Source organism: Mustela nivalis (assembly GCF_964662115.1).
Source record: "Mustela nivalis genome assembly, chromosome: 18".
NCBI lineage: Eukaryota > Metazoa > Chordata > Mammalia > Carnivora > Mustelidae > Mustela > Mustela nivalis.
In genome coordinates, this window is record NC_139037.1 from 35,197,591 (window position 1) to 35,212,883 (window position 15,293).

Consider the following 15,293-nt stretch of genomic DNA (forward strand, 5'->3'; position numbering starts at 1 on the left):
GGCCACACACAGCTGTGGTCAAGTTGTCTGAAATGAATAATGCGTGGTGTTGCGTTGCTTATTGAAAATGAGTGACTTATTTTGTGACCTAAAATTTAAACCCTTCAATATGTGATCTTGGGGGTTGTTGGTCACTGGATTTGGAAATGTAAGAAGCAAAAGTGAAGAATGAGTAAGAATACAGAAAAAATAGAAACTGTTTCACTGAATTTTTTCTAACATGAACTTTGCTTTAGCCAAGCAAGGTAAATTAGTAAACCAATCTGTTTCTGGGTACAATTTTTATTAAAATTTGGTGAAAATGGGAAACTGTATTCTATGCCCTTATTTCTACATAAAATGGGGACATATGTGCTTATCTGTACATAGGAAATGTCTGCGATGAGCATAAGAGACGGTTATTAACAGAAATTGCCTCCTGGGTGAGAAGGCTAAGGGTCTGGAGAAAGAAAGAATTCCTTACTCATGAATGTATTACTTTAATTTTTTAAGATTTTAATTATTTTAGGGGCACCTGGGTGGCTCAGTGGGTTAAGCCGCTGCCTTCGGCTCGGGTCATGATCTCAGGGTCCTGGGATTGAGTCCCGCATCGGGCTCTCTGCTCAGCAGGGAGCCTGCTTCCCTTCCTCTCTCTCTCTGCCTGCCTCTCTACCTACTTGTGATCTCTCTCTGTCAAATAAATAAATAAAATCTTTTTAAAAAAAAAATTTTTAATTATTTTATATAGTGAGAGCATGCACAAGTGGGGAGAGGGGCAGAGGGAGAGGGGAGAGGGAATCTCAAGCAACTCCATGCTGAACAGTCTAATGTGGGACTTGATCTCACACCCCTAAGATCGTGACCCAAGCTAAAATCAAGAGTCACATGGCCAACCGACTGGACCACCCAGGTGCCCCAAATGTATTCCTTTACTTTTAAAAGCAATATTAGCAATTAGCCAAAACAAAAAGCCAAAGTTATTGGTAAGTCACAGCTATTTATTAGTGAATAGGTAAAGGAAGATAAAGTAAAGCAAGGAGAGTCGGGCAGAGCAGGACACCAGAATTGGGGGCACACAGCTCCCATAGCTGTATAGCTCCTGATCCCAGGTTCCTGGTGGTGGCTCCTGGTCTGGGATGCCAGGGGTCAAAACTTATAAGTCCTTATAATAAAACCTTGAGAAATCTCAAGGGGATCTTCGCCACCCAAAGAGTTCTTTGCCACCCAAAGACCCCTAACTGAAATCACCAATCCCTTGGGAAGAAAGGCTGATTTGAAAACAAAATATCTAAATCATGTACTCCCATCTCATCTACTTTCCACTAACAATGGGAAAGAGTCTAACTCACAAACCCTGTGTGTTTCACCCTTTATGGCTAGGCAACAGAGTTGCCTCTTGACTGCTCTATTTTGGTCATGGTTCTAACAGATGGACTGAATTCTATATCAGAGGCTAATAGGCTCTATTCTATCTTTATAGCTATTAATATGATGATGTATTTTATTTACTAATGTATTTCCATTGAAAATGGACTCTATGATCTTGGTGATCCATTTAAACCTTTCTAAAGTTAAAAGAAAGTAGAATGTATATGGTAATTAAATGGGAATGACCTGCTGAAATAGCAACTATTTTCTTTCAGTGTGATTGTCAGAAGAGGCTGCTTTCTTGAAGAAAAAACCAAAACAAACAAAAAACAACTAAGTAATCAACCAAGGTCAGTAATACATTCTAGCATTCAGGGCCTTTGCACCTGCTGTTCCCTTTACCTTGAAGAGTCTTCCCTCAAACAGCAGCATGGTGAGTTCCCTCACCTTCCTCCTGGTCTCTGCTCCGTTGTCTTCTTTATAGCAAGGTCTTCCCTGATTACCCCGTTTAAGAGAGCTTCTCCTGCTCCCAGTCCCATGCCTTCCCGGCCCTCTTTAGTCCCACTCTCTATTTTTAACCTTAGTTTTTAATTTATTTTATTTATTTATCTGTGAGACAGAGAGCACAAGCATGGTGAAGGAGCAGAGGGATCCCAGGGATAAGCAGACTCCTCACTCCTCACTGAACAGGGAACCCAATGTTCATGGGCTGGGATCATGATCTGAGCCGAAGGCAGAAGCTTAACCAGCTGAGCCACCCAGCCACCCCTTTTCCTTAGCTTTTGACACTATTAGATATTCTTTGTTTTTTTTTTTTTTTTTATTTTTCCCTAGCCCCCAACTGAAATACACATTCTGTGAACAAGGAATTTGCCATTTTACTCATGAAAGCACAAAACGTATCTCTAGTCTCCAGTAGTATCTAACACAGACTAAGTGCTCAACAAAAATTTGTGGAAAGACTGAATGAAATCACAATGACTGGATATTGAAAAGAGGACACACAAATGGGTTGTACAAAATTGCTAGAAAATCTCCATATACGCTCCCTGCCATGCATGAGATAAATCCTTGTGCTGTATAGATGATACAAAGGAAAATCAAGTGGCTGTACATTAGGAGAGATAATATGCTCCGTAGGCGTTGATTTTATTCTTATATACACCATGTCTATAGGTCTCATTGAGATGTTAATTCCCCAAGAACTCTGGTCTTAGACCAAATCTGAATCTTCTACATGTTGACTGGGGGCACATGTTTAATTTAGCCTTTTTTTTTTTTTAAGATTTTATTTATTTGACAGAGACCACAAGCAGGCAGAGAGGCAAGCAGAGAGACAGGTGAAGCAGGCTCCCCACCGAGCAGAGAGCCTGATGCGGGGCTTGATCCCAGGACCCTGAGATCATGACCTGAGCCAAAGGCAGAGACCTTAACCCACTGAGCCACCCAGGCGCCCTAATTTAGCCTTTTGAAATAAAGGTAATTGATATTCACCATAGCATGGCTGATATTCTAAAGATTAATATAAAATTTTATATGTCTTCTCAGAGTGATCTGTTTTTTAAATACTCCACAAACTTCCTGAGGTGACAAATAGTTCAAAAGATTTAGTAATATTTAGGAAGAACAAGGTCTGCTAGGCAGGGTTCAGTACTTTTCATAGGAGAATCTGAATAGTAATTGCTGGGACAGACAGTGAGGGAAAGCTTTCCACTGCCTTTCAATGATCAGCTATTGTAGGGGAGGTGGGAAATGAAAAAGATCCAGAAAAAAATAATTTTATTTTCCTTCAAAATTGTTATCTCTGATAACAGTCACCAAGTTAGATTTGGCAAGTAGGTTAGAAGCCACTTCGTTTGGCTAGTTTTAAGAGTTAGGCACTGAATAAAATGAGTGGATGGGAATGGAAAATTGGGGGTTCAGGGTGAAACTCGAGTTTGTGATGGGAGCAACCGGAAGGCTGAGGCATTCTAGGTATAAGAGCTGAGGCAATGGGGAGGTGGAGATCTGAGGGTGTTCGGGGCCATTTTTGTGCTTTATAAACTTAGAACATGAAAGCTCTTAGTCAAGAGAAATCACACTGATTACAAAGTAAATCCTCAAACGCACAACTTATGACTGATAGGGAACATATTAATAATAAAAGGTCAATAGGAATCTAAAGAAATTTTTATTGAATTATAACATACACAGAAAAAGCACAAGAGCAGATGCTTCTGAGCAGAACCCCATTCTCATTTGTAATGTGTCTATTTCTTTAATACAAAAAACTTAATGTGTTGGGGGCGCCTGGGTGGGTCAGTGGTTGAGCATCTGCCTTTGGCTCAGGTCACGGTCCTGGAGTCCTGGGATAGAGCCTCAGGTTGGGCTCCTCACTCAGTGGGAAGCCTGCTTCTCCCTCTCCCACTCCCCATGCTTGTGTTCCCTCTCTTGCTGCCTCTGTCAAATAAATGAAAATCTTATTAAAAATAAAACACAAAAACTTGGGGCGCCTGGGTGGCTCAGTGGTTTGGGCTGCTGCCTTTGGCTCGGGTCATGATCTCAGGGTCCTGGGATCGAGCCCCGCATCGGGCTCCCTGCTCCGCAGGAAGCCTGCTTCCCTCTCTCTCTCTCTCTGCCTGCCTCTCTGCCTACTTGTGATCTCCGTCTTTCAAATAAATAAATAAAATCTTAAAAAAAACACACACACACAAAAACTTTGTGTTTACATTATAATAAAAATATATTTTTTTAAGATTTTATTTATTTATTTGACAGAGAGATATCACAAGTAGGCCGAGAGGTAGGCAGAGAGAGAGAGGAGGAAGCAGGCTCCCTGCCGAGCAGAGAGCCCGATGCGGGGCTGGATTCCAGGACCCCAGGATCATGACCTGAGCCGAAGGCAGAGGCTTTAACCCACTGAGCCACCCAGGTGCCCCTTCAAAAAGATTTTTAAATACTTTTATGGGGGCACCTGGGTGGCTCAGTCGGTTAAACGTCCAACTCCTGGTTTCAGCTCAGATCAAGATCTCAGGGTCGAGAGACCACTCCCCTCCTCCCCGTCTTGTGTGTGTGCTTGCACACTTTCTCTCAAAAGAAAGCAAAGCAAAATAAAACAAAACCTCTTATGGAAAAGGCTGGGAACATAATACATCTGAAAAAATACATTCACTCTGTAAACATGTATTCAGTGTCTAGACCAGGTGTTCTGTTAGGAAACAGAAAGACAAAAGCCACAAACTCTACTCATTAAGAGCCTAAGGCTTACTGGTTAGACATTCAAGTTGCACATAATCAGTGTGGTAAATGCTAGCATGCACATACTCTAAAGCTAAGAAATTGATTGGCGCATGCATTACCTTTCTTCAGGGGGTTTTATATTTTTGCTTTATACACGTGAACAATATTTTAGTGCAAACTCCATTGCCCCTGAGCTCTTTTTCAATGAGGCCTGACTTTTTTACTTGTCATCTCTGCTTTGTCCAATTTAAACAAGAATCTTGATAAATCAGTTAATCAGAATCCCCCATCCTCCAGATCTCATCACCCTCAGTATGTAATCAGGATCCTCATCCTCCACTATACCCCAGATGATGTCTGACCATTATGGCCTGCCTTCTGCAAGAATCCTGTTAGGTAGTTCGGTCAGAAGCTTCCCTCAGCTCAGATGGGTCCTCTTAGTGATTTTCATTCTACTAACCCCAACCTGCTCCTTGGCTATAAATTCCCACTTACCCATGCTGTATTCAGAGTTGAGCCCAATCTCTCGCTCACACTATAAAATTCTATCCCAGTGGTCCCCATACCTATCACACACGATATAGTCCCCCATCCCTACCTTGATTAAAGTCTTCCTTACTATGCTTTGACAAATGAGAAAGTTCTTGCTCCCATGAAACTTACAGAAAAATGGGAAGGAAACTTTAAATTACTTTCACACTCAGAATAATGAAGGATAGTTGGAAGAAAGGCAGGCAGGGACAACAGGCCCTGCCCTAAGAGGAAATCACTCTTTTTTGTTTTTAAGATTTTATTTATTTATTTGACAGAGAAAGAGAGAGAATACAAGCAAGGGAAACAGAAGAGGGAGACGCAGGCTTCTAGCTGAGCGGGGAGCCCAATGTGGGGCTTGACCACAGGATGTTGGGATCATGACCTGAGCCAAAGGCAGAAGCTTAAAGACCGAGTTACTCAGGCGCCCCAAGAGGAAATCATTCTTAAAAAAGGAGTCCTCCACCCTTTCCCACCTGATAGGTAGATGAAAAAAACCTGAATGGATGATAGGCTCATGCAAGGCTAATCAGATTAGAACAGCCACCAACAAACCCATAAAAACCCCTACACGCAGAAACTGGTGGCAACCCTCCCAGATTCCCTCCCTCTTCAGGAGTTTTGTACTATTGTTCAATAAACTTTGCTTTGCTGCCCACCCCACCACTCTTTGTCTTGTCTGTTCATTCTTCGAAGTGCCATGACCAAGAACCACAGGTACTAAGGGAAAAGAAATCTTTTACAAGAACACTTATTGCACAACCATGGTCTTTGGTCTGCACATATCTACAGATGGCATTTCCCTTATCCTTACAGAGCATCCTGGAGCCCAACAATCATTCCTTATCTCCCATCTTCAAAGAGCAATGGAATCCTTCATATCAATGGTAAACCACATTCACTTCTCAATGTCTTTCCAATTCAGGAATCCAACTTGTGGAAAACAGGCAGTGTGGAAGTTTCACGGGGCATGACCTTAGAGAAAAGAGGTCATGCCCATTCGATAGTACCTAGCAAGAATGAGTATTCAATAAATGTTAATTGTTGTTACTGATGACCACCTCAGCCAAAGAGAGCAGCCATAACTTGCAGGGATTCCCAGAGCAACTTTTAGGGGCGTTGTCACAGCTAACATTTAGACCTTCATTAATCCTGCTAAGAAAAGAGAAAAAAGAACTCTTAAATTTCTTGCAGGAGTTAGGTTGTGGCACTTCACTCCAGGCCACCATTGAAATGATGGCTTTCTAGATAAGGCTGGTTATTCATTCATAGCCCTTCTTAGTCTGCTAGTCCATTAAGCAGGTAAGGCAGGTAAGAAGCATTTAAATGGCTTCTCTTTGGTTTGCTGAAATCACATTTCAGAATGCATTCTTCTTTCTAAAGAGACACAGTATTTTAGCATGGTTTTTTTTTTTTTTTTTTTTTTTTTTTTAGAGGAAAAGAGGACTTCCATTCCTGAGACCAAAATTCCTCTTGGACTGCTGTGTATTTTGCTAGTTTGACCTGAGCTTGTTTCTTTAGTAGGGAAAGTCCACTAGCCAAGTCCACAGCTAAACCACAGTTCAAGTAGTCTCCATTACTTTGACCTAGAAACTGTAATTCAAAGCTAGTGTTCTTTCAATTTCAAGGTATCTTTCCCTGAATCATAGGAGAAAACTAATGACTTTGAGCTCAAATAGCAAATGCTAATGCTGATGGCTTTATATAGTCCCCTGGGAACTCTTTAATTCTGCAATATTTGAAATTAATGCCTTCTGTCCTAAAGAAAATTTGAAAATTTCTTTTGATTAAAGCACTTCCTTTAAAAATTAAACTACCAAAAATAAATTCAAAACTTGATTCAGCCTTATAGAATGCCCCTGATGAATTGGATCTTATTTTTTAAAGGATGGGAAATAAAGAAGAACTTCTAAGGCCCTTTCATCTCTGGCACATACACATATCTTAATTACCAGATAACAAGTCAAGTATCTGTTAATAAATAATTAAATGAATCATGATACAGCCTTCACAACGTATGTTCCCATTAAAAAATGAGAAAAAAATTGAATAAATCTCTATGTACTGATATAGAAGAATTTTCAGGATTCATTAGGTGATCAAAGCCAATGTAGAGCAGTGCATGTGGTATTCTACTTTTCATTTGAACAAAAAGTAAAAATAGAATACAAATATGTATTTGTTTGACTTATATCAAGAGAAACAGGAAGGATAAGTTAAGAATTATAGGCAATGCAGGGTGAGGGAAATGGGATTGAAAGGACAGGAGTGGAACCAAGAGCTCTCTTTGTATAATTTTTATATAGTTTAGACTTTGAAATTACATAAATGTATTAATAAGAAAATTTTTAAATCTTAATTTTCTTGTTAGCAAGACATCTATATTCATGGACTTGTAAGTCTAAGAAACGTTCAAATATATATGGATTAAACTGAAAAAATAGTTGATTCTGAAAGTCAGTTAATGAAATTTTTCTATGGTAGATTAAATCAAGTTCTTTTTTCCCTTTTTCATTTAAGAAACTGGTTAAGGGGCGCCTGGGTGGCTCAGTGGGTTAAGCCTCTGCCTTCGGCTCAGGTTGTGATTTCGGGGTCCTGGGATCGAGCCCCACATGGGGCTCTCTGCTCAGCAGGGAGCCTGCTTCCCCCCTCTCTCTCTGCCTGCCTCTCTGCCTACTTGTGATATCTCTCTCTCTGTCAAAAAAAAAAAAATTAAAAAAATTAAAAAAAAAGAAACTGGTTAATCCCTCAGATCCAGAAATTTATTTATTTATTTATTTATTTATTTATTTATTTATTTGATCCAGAAATTTAGAAAGAAAGTATTAGGACTCTTGATCAGGCTAGAACTAGAAACTTTTAATATAATTAAAGTTCTGTAATAAATCATCCTAGGGTTTATGAAGTGTATCACAGCAGATCTGAAATGGTTTCAAAGCAATATTGGCTGGTACTTTAAGCTTAAATTCCTGTGGAATGGGTCCAAAATTACCATAAAATTGAAATTCTTCTCCTGGAATTCACTGTCCATCAAAATTCCCATATGTTCATCCCCTTCTCTGAATTTACTTTTGCCTTCCTATTCAAATAAAAACCTACAGGCCACTCAAACCGTGGCTATTTCTCCTCCTTCCTCCTGTGTCTCCTTACCCCCTAGTCCCTAGACCTTGAATGCCATCAGAGGGTAACTGCAGCAAAAGTATCTCAGCTCTGACCTCTTCCCTGAGTTCCAAGTAATTCAGTCTGATTCTTTAGCCTATATCTCTAGTTAAATATTAGAATTTCAAATTTAACTCTCCCAAAATAGAATACTTGATTCACATAACTACCAAATCTGCTTCTCCCTTTAGTCTTTTTCGTCTCTGTAAATGACTCTACCACCAGTTTAGTGTCAAGTCAAAAATCTAGAGTCACCTTGTCATTTCTTTTCTTTTCAATAGCCACATCAAAACCATCAGCAAGTTTTATAGGATCAGGATCAATAATCCATTCACTGGGGCACCTGGGTGGCTCGGTGGGTTAAAGCCTCTGCCTTCAGCTCGGGTCATGATCCCAGGGCCCTTGGATTGAGCCCCGCATCGGGCTCTCTACTCAGCAAGGAGCCTGCTTCCTCCTCTCCCTCTGCCTGCCTCTATGCCTACTTGTGATCTCTGTCGGTCAAGTAAATAAATCTTAAAAAAAAAAAATCCATTCATTGATAGATCCTTGTTCAAATCTCACTGTCAAAATTTATCATCACTCCCCTGCATACTCTCAAAGTCCTTGTTCCTTTTTCACTAATGGTCTCCACTTTGCTAAATCCAATGCTGGTGTGGCTGAAAGATTGTTGGAGTCAGAGTATTAGAAGGAATGGAAAGATAGTGAATGAGATTAAGGATAGTTTGGCAATGACAAAGTTATAAAACTACAGAAATGAGTAGTTCCAAGGGAATGGAGGACAAGATCATTGGATGGGAGTTCAATTAACTGAGAGGCTAGGGTGTTGGAAGGATTATTTGCAGGTATATTTCAAGTCAAGAATTAAGACAGTAGTGGAGTTGGGAGAGAGTGAGCCCAGAGCTAAAATTTTTGAGAGATAAGGGGTCAATAAATTGACAATGCAATATGGGGTAATAGGGGATACGGTCTAATGACTAGATAGTGAAAGCTATATGTTTTTAAGAATTTTAAGAATTCAGGACAGAGAAGTATCTGGAAACAGCTATGAGGATCACCCATCTTACCTCCAGGATCGATCAATCCATCAATCGATCTGTATCAGTATTCCTCCCCATTTTTACTATTACCATCCTACCCTACATTGTCTACGTTGTCTTTCTTTCTCTCTCTCCTGGGTCCCTGCAATTAAGTTTCCTAATTGGTTTCCTTAATCCTTATTTACCAACATTTTATTTTCTGTATCTTTGATATTGTGATTTTATACCTTGATGAAATTCACTAAGAAAGAAGGTGCCTGATAAGGAAAACTGAATCCAAGATTGTGAATTCCTTGATGACTAAATCAAAATTGAATGAGCTTTCTGTATTCTACTCATTTTTTGCTTTTTTTAAATTATGATTTTTTTTTTCTGATTAAGCAATGTTAAAATCTCTTAGCACTATGTCTAGGAGAAAGATTTGGCACTTAAATGTCACTACAGATTTTGGATATTTTTCCTAATCTGTATTATCAATTGTTTAATAACAATTGTTCTAGGGGCGCCTGGGTGGCTCAGTGGGTTAAGCCTCTGCCTTCAGCTCAGGTCATGATCCCAGCGTCCTGGGATCGAGCTCTGCATCGGGCTCTCTGCTCTACGGAGAGCCTGCTTCCTCCTCTCTCTGCCTGCCTCCCTGCCTGCTTGTGATCTCTCTCTCTGTCAAATAAATAAATAAAATCTTTAAAAAAAAAATTGTTCTAATGTTTAAGGCATGGAAATTTATTAAGCAAATTCATAGCTTTGGAGTATTTTAAGAACTGTGCTCCAGAACAAAATTACATGTTCTTCATGTGTGAAACTGACAAAATAATATTCTAGAAATATGTCCCACTGGAGCGACTAAAAGTATACACAAAAATTAGACTTATTAAGGCTATTCCTGGAAACACTGTTTACAGTTTTTTTTTAAAAAAGTGTAAACAGTGTTCAAAAACAGAATCATCTTAGACTGTTTTAAAAAATACAGTGCCCTTGGGGCAGCTGGATGACTCTTGATTTTGGCTCAAGATTTCCCTGACTCTTGACTTGGGCTTGGGTCATGATCACAGGGTGGTGAGATCAAGCCCTGCTTTGGGCTCATGCTGGACATACAGCCTACTGAAGATTCTCTCTCTCCCTTTACTTCTACACCCTCCACTCTCTGGGGAAAAAAAAAAAAAAAAAAGTTCAATGTCCTGCCCTACTTCTTGATCAATTCAGTCAGGTCTTTTGGGAGAGGCTCAGACACTGCCATTTTACAAAGCTCCTCCAGGGGTTCTAACATGCAATTATCAAGAGAACTATTCAAGGTGAATTTACCCAGTTTTCTCTCTATATACACCATCAATGTGTTGAAAGGGTTCCAAATACATCTTTAGCCTGGATCACCGCCCTTTCTAACTTCATTCATATCAACCTAACTGCTCGTTTAACACTGCTCCTTGAATGTCTAACAAGCATCTGTAATTTAAGGTAAACTTTTCTTTTTACCACACTTCCGTTCAACCCAACATTTAATTCTATCATCTCCAAGTTCAAAATATTTCCAGAATCCAACCAATACTACCCCGCCTCTTCTCCCAAGTCATCTCTCAGCCTGGGTTTTACTGCACTGGCTTTTCAACACAGCTATCTAAGTGATCCATTTTAAATGCAACTTAGTTTAGGTCTTTCTTCTGCTCACAATCTTTTAATGGCTCTTCATTACATAATAAAAGCCAAAGTCTTTGTAATGGACCTGGTTGGGTCTCCCATAACTTCTGTGATTTCATCACCTCTTCTTCCACTGTCTGTGTAAATTGCTGGGCCCAGCCATTACTGGTCTTCCTCCTCTAATAAGCCAGGCCTGTTCTGCCTTAGCGACTTTGCAGGACCACTGCCTGGAAAGTTTTCTCAAATATTCTCTCTTCTCATGGATTGAAATTCAAATGTCAGGATGCCTGGGTGGCTCAGTCAGTTAAGCATCTGACTTCGGCTCAGGACAGGATCACAGGGTGCTGGGATGAAGTCTCACATCGGGCTCCTTGCTCAGCAGGGAGCCTGCTTCTCCCTCTCCCTCTGCCTACTACTCTCTCTCTTATACTGTCTGATAAATAAGTCTTAAAATTTTTTTTAATTAAAAAAAAAAGAAATTCAAATGTCATCTTATCAATTAAGTTTTCCCCAAATACCCTAAATAAAAATAGTATCTAACCCGGGGCGCCTGGGTGGCTCAGTAGGTTAGGCCTCTGCCTTCGGCCAGGGTCATGATCTCAGGGTCCTGGGATTGAGTCCTGCATCGGGCTCTCTGCTCCACGGGGGGCCTGCTCCCCCCGGGCCTTTTCTCTCTCTGCCTGCCTCTCTGCCTACTTGTGATCTCTGTCAAATAAATAAAATCTTAAAAAAATAATATCTAATCCAATATTCTTTATCCCTTTTCCTTTTCTCCAGGATATATGTTACTATCTGAAATACTATATACTTGTTCATTGTTATTATCCATCTTCCCCACTAGATATAAGTTCAGTGAGAGCAGGAATTTTGTTTTATTTAAGACTGTATCCCTAACCCTGAATAGTGTCTGATACATACTCGGTCTATATGTATCAGACACTTGATGGTGAAGGAGCAGAGGAGAGTAGGAGAGAGGAATCTTTTTTTTTTTTTTTAAGATTTTATTTATTTGACAGACGGAGATCACAAGTAGGCAGAGAAGCAGACAGAGGGAGAGGAGAAAGCAGGCTTCCCACTGAGCTGAGAGCCCGATGTGGGGCTCGATCCCAGGACTCTGGGATCATGACCTGAGCCGAAGGCAGAGGCTTTAACCCACCGAGCCACCCAGGCACCCCTGAAGAAAGGAATCTTAAACAGGCACCACACCCAGTGTGGAGTGGGGCTCGATCTCCCAACCCTGAGATCATGACCAAAATCAAGAGTCACTTAACTGACTGAGCCACCCAGATGCCCCTCAACATCCATTTTTAAAGATTTATTTATTTGACAGAGACAGAGATAACAAGTAGCAGAGAGGCAGGCAGAGAGAGAGAAGGAAACAGGCTCCCCGTTGAGCAGAGAGCTGGATGTGGGGCTTGATCCCAGGATCCCGGGATCACGACCTGAGCTGAAAGCAGAGGCTTTAAACCACTGAGCCACCCAGGCGCCCCATAAACATCCATTTTTAACTCACAAGCAAATTGGACCTTTACAGTGTGCTAATTGACATCAAAAGGTCTGACATGAAACTGATAGGTTAGCAGTGGGGCTATTCACCATATACAATTATATACACGTGTGTGTGTGTGTGTGTGTGTGTGTGTACACACGTGTATACACCATATACAACCAGTTGCCCCATCACTGAACAATCTCGTTTAGGAAGCAGCACAAAGAATTTAGTGATCTAAACCTCACAACTTTTTCTGCCCAGAGTAGTACCATCAGTCCTGTAGTCCTAACATCATCTTGACAAGAGCCATGAGCACCTTCTTTCACATCGCCTGAAAAATATTTTAACTGGCATCACCTGCCCTATACATTCAAAACTAATTAGATAAAAGGCTGAAAGGGGCACCTGGGTGGCTCAGTCAATTAAGCATCCAACTCTTGGATTCAGCTCAGGTCATGATCTCAGGGTCCTGACATCTAGCCCTGCCACCGGCTTCCTGATCAGCACACGCTTGAAATTCTTTCCCTCTCCTCCCCTTCGGCTCCCTGCCCCACCAAATGCATGTGTGCACGCACATACGCATGCTCCCACCCTCCCTCTCTCTCTCTCAAATGAATAAATTTTCTTTAAAAAAAAAAGACTAAAACCAAAACTGACCTGACTTAATCATACATACAAGGGCTGTCTGTAATGGATTGATTACATGGTTTGTATTGTGTTAGTTGTGAACAATATAAAGGGCCTTAAAGCTATTACAATTCATATACTTCCTCCCTAGTCCTTAAATACCTCCTCCCCACCTCAACCCCTCACAATTACATAAATACACCAAATTTTAAAAATTTCTAAAAAGGAATTGAACAGGGGCACCTGAGTGGCTCAGTGCGTTAAAGCTCCTGGGATCAGGCCCCCACATGGGGCTCTCTGCTCAGCGGGGAGCCTGCTTCCCTTCCTCTCTCTGCCTGCCTCTCTGCCTACTTGTGATCTGTCTGTCAAATAAATAATTAAAAAAAAAAAAAAAGGAATTGAACAACAATATGAGCCTGGCAGAAATCTGAAATCACTCCAGCTTCAAACTTTAAATCATTTGCCCAGAGAGAACAGCCCTCAGATGACTATGACTCAGCATTTCATGGTGCCTGAGACATGAAGTGAGATAAAGGTCTTGTTCTCTTCATGGCATTAGCTAAATATGGAGCTAAAATGAAAGAGCTACCTTAAAAACACAAAGTCAGTAGCTGAAATGTTAGTGCTCACAGGTGATGACAGGGAGAGTATAAGCCAGTTGAAACACACAGAACTGTTCTGAAATAACTTGTTGACTTATAAAATTAGAAATAACAATTCTGATCACAATTAACACTCAGAAATGAAGTAACTATTATAAATAAATGAAAACAAAATTAAAATGTGAATTATGTTGCTGGTTTAGAGACAGGTAAAAAATAACTTAGAGCTAAGGAGAGAATTTACCTAGCTATTCACTAAAATATCTAAAATTGAACCAAGTGAGGACTTTTTTCCACTTGTTAAAAAAATTTAAAAAAAGAAAGTAAAAGTTGAGTAAAACTGAAACAAACAGAAAAGTCCAGTTCTTTTTGACTCTTTATGAGCAGAAATAAAGAAAATAAGGTAAACTACATAAAGGTTGCAATAAAGACAGTTTTCAGTTCATATTCTCATGTGGAGCAAGAACTGATGAATGAAGAAAGTATGGTAACTGGCAAGCAGGGAGGTCTGGAGAGGTGAGATCATGAAAAAGGACTGAGGGGCATTCCACATAAGCAATGGAGGAAGCTGGGGAATTCCGCTCAGGAAACGCAGGTATTTAAATGAAAAACAATGAACAGACATATGGAAACAGCCTACAGACAAATGGGCAAAAACCAATTGCTAAAATTTGGCTTTAACTCCTGTTCCAATTATGTTATTAACTCTTTTAATTCTCAAAACAAGCCAATGACATAAATAGTATTAAACCTAGCTTTACATGTGAGAAAATAGACTCCCCAAAATTAAATAACTTGCTCAAGGTCACATTGTTAATAAGTGGCAGATCCAGGCTACCAACCCACATGCTCTAACTCCACAACTTTATACTGCTTTTTATGAATGTCTCAAAATGTGAAAAGGAAGTGAGGAAACTGAAATTACTGAGGCCTACTGCATTCAAAACCAGACCTTGTGGGGTACAGAAGAATGAATTTCCCCTAAGTAATCTACAGCCTATTAATGGAGTTCAGACTCACACAAAAATACTGTTCAAATTTCACATCCGACACGACTAGGAAAGGCACAACAAGGGTAGTGGAAACTCGTATGAGAAAAGTGGTGTTCACCCCGCTGTGGAATCAAGTAAAAGTTCACTGAAAGAAGAGCATTTTCGATAGGATTTAAAGAAAAGGGAAGAGTTGGGTGGAAGGAGTACCAGGTCTTCCCACCAAGGACTCCCCAGAATTTTCAGGATAAATTGCACTTCTTGGCAGGATACTCAAGGCCCTCCACAACTATGGCTGGAGGAATGCCAAGGAAGAGAGATTATTCTGAGATGGTTATGCTGAAGTCTTTACGACGAGTTTGCGTTCCAAAGGAGAAGAACATCTTATTTTTGTGTCTCCATAAACCGTTAGGGAGTTGAAGGCCGGCACTGCGGCTTCTTCTCTTGTAACCCTCCCCTCCCCCAGTCCAGGTGACTGTCCATCACAGCACGTGGTGGGTGCACTGCAAACATTTTCTGAAATGAAGTAAATCGATGGGCATCAATCACCGGGTAACTGTCCAGCCAGGCTGCCTTATGCCCTTTAGAGCTCTGGCGTTGGCTCATTTTAATGCTATAAAGTTAGAGACTTGAACATGTGATCCAGAGGCAACGGGTC